This window comes from Protopterus annectens, chromosome 5.part1 (assembly GCF_019279795.1).
Source record: "Protopterus annectens isolate FY-2018-M chromosome 5.part1, PAN1.0, whole genome shotgun sequence".
Classification (NCBI taxonomy): domain Eukaryota; kingdom Metazoa; phylum Chordata; order Ceratodontiformes; family Protopteridae; genus Protopterus; species Protopterus annectens.
Window position 1 is genome coordinate 565,448,896 of NC_056736.1, and position 2,500 is coordinate 565,451,395.

The window sequence follows — 2,500 nt, forward strand, 5'->3', positions numbered from 1 at the left end:
ACCTGGGCGTTGGAGATGTTTATGGGGCTACAATCCTGTGGAATAGATATCTTTCGTATTTGGGGGGAGAAGTTTGCACTGAACCTGTCAGCCAGTATGTTAGCAATGTGTGTAGGTTCAGTAATTTTCACATCATTTTGAACTAATTCTGAGCATATCTGGGAGTTTCCTCCTAGGTTTCTAACATAGCTAAAGAAGGCCTTATGATTGTCTTTAGAGTCCTTGGCGATTTTTCTCTCAAAATTTGCCTTGGATGATCTTATGAGAGCTCTTAGTTTTTTACTTATAATGATCAAAGGTGTCTTACCTTTCAAGGATTTTGCTCTATCTTGTAGTAGCTTCCTCCTTTTGTTGTAGAGCTTGTTTATGGCTGGGGTCCACCAGACTGGACGCTTGTCTTTGGTACAGAGAGTCTTAGTTTTGTTTGGGATTGCCTGATCCATGCAGTCCTGTAGGTGCTGGTAGAAGGCATTTGTAAGTGATTCAGCGGTTTGAGTAATGTTTACCACTGGCTCAGGGGCCTTAAAGGAGACCACACTAGTTTTTAGAAGTGTGAAATCGGCTTTTGAGAAGTTTTCACTGTGGTCTTTTTGTTTCAGGTGGGGATGAGGACCTCCAGCGAGATTAGTTTATGATCTGATCTCACCAGTGAGGGGTATACTTCCGGTGTTGAACATTTTGATCCCATGTTCGTGATGATGAGATCAAGTATGTTTTCACCTCTTGTGGGGATGGTGACTAGTTGTTCCATGGCATTTGAGTTTATGAACTCCAGGAATCTTTGGGTTAGAGTGTTCGGGCTTGAGTAGTGTTCCCAGTCTATATTAGGGTAGTTGAAGTCACCTAGTATGATGGTGTTTGGAGATACATTTATCCCCTCCAATGTTTTCAGGAAGGCCATGTGAGGTTCCTGAGTTTGAGAGGGTGGCCTGTAACATGCTACAAATTGCAGAGCAGTCTTGCCTATGGTTAATTGCACCTGGATGGTCTCAGATGCATCGTCCGTTGCCTCCAACCTTGAGGTCTGGGTGTCCTTTATGAATATGGACACCCTCCTTTCTTGGTGTTGTCCGGATTTTGGGGCGGGTATGATACGAGGTGAAACCTGTTAGTGCTGGGGTGCTCTCAGGAGCCTTGAACCAGGTTTCTGTCACAGCACAGACATCGATGTTCTCCATATTGAGAAGGGCCTCGAGTGCGTGCATCTTGAGATTGAGACTTCTGGCATTGAGCAGCATTACCCTTAGTTTTTCCTTTTGGTGTTCTAGGGTGGTAGGTTTAGAATTTGAGCCTTGCCTAAAAAGGCACTATGGGGTGGCAAGAGCCTTTGCCAATATCCGGAAGCCCAGGGGTGACAGGTGCAAGCCGTCCCTTGCGAAGCAGCGTGGCTTGCCCAGCATGTCATCCCAGGCAGACAGACATTGGATCCCCTTTGAATGACACCAGAATTTAAGCCAATTATTAAAGCTGATCATCTTATCACTGTATTGTGGCATCATTCTAGGTGAAGGTAGGATACTGCTCAAGGTCAGGGTCATACCTGCCTGGGCTACATAATCAGAGAGCTCCTCGACGTCCCTTTTCATGTAGTCCAAGGAGGTACGTCATTAACAAAACTAGATTTACGAAAGATGTTACTAACAAACACATTATTATCTGTGTTAATTTCCAAATGTAAATCCAAAAAATCTATAGTGTCTCCGAAGTGGCCAAGAGTGAACTTTAAAAACTCTGTCGAGGTGTTCAAATATTCAACAAGTTCAAAAAATGTCACCTCATCCCCACTCCACAAAAACAACAAATCTATATATCTTCTATAGAAAACAATGTGCTTTGTTAAAGGGTGAGAAAACAAGAATTTAAGCTCCCACATGGCCATAATTAAGTTTGCAAAACTTGGCGCAACTCGTGCACCCATAGCTATTCCAGAGATTTGTTGGTAATATAAATCCTCAAATTGAAAGAAATTATTCTCTAAAATAACATCCAAAGTGCACAAAGTATTGACGAAACTATTGTCCATGTTTGTGTACACAGTTAGATATTCTCTCAAATATTCAACACCAACTTCTTGATTAATACTTGTGTATAGTGACACAACATCTAATGAAGCAAAGTGACATGATTTACCATCAATACTTAATTCACTCAATAGTTCTAACAAATGCCAAGAATCCCTAAGAAAAGACTTGGTCTGTTGTACAATTGGGTTAAGCCATTTATCCATCCACATAGAAATAAATTCTGTTTTGGACCCTCTGGCAGAGATGATCGGTCTAAATGGAATGGTACTAGTAGCTTTGTGAAGTTTCGGTATACCAAAAATTTTGGCCAATCTTGGACTTTCATTATTCAGAAACTCAAAGGTGATATTGTCTATATTACCTTGAGTTAGTAAATCAAAAAGTAAAACATCAATTTTCCTAAAGTTGGCCAAAATACATTGCTTGGTTACTAGTTTGTAACAACTTACATCACTAAGCATACATTTCATAGCTGT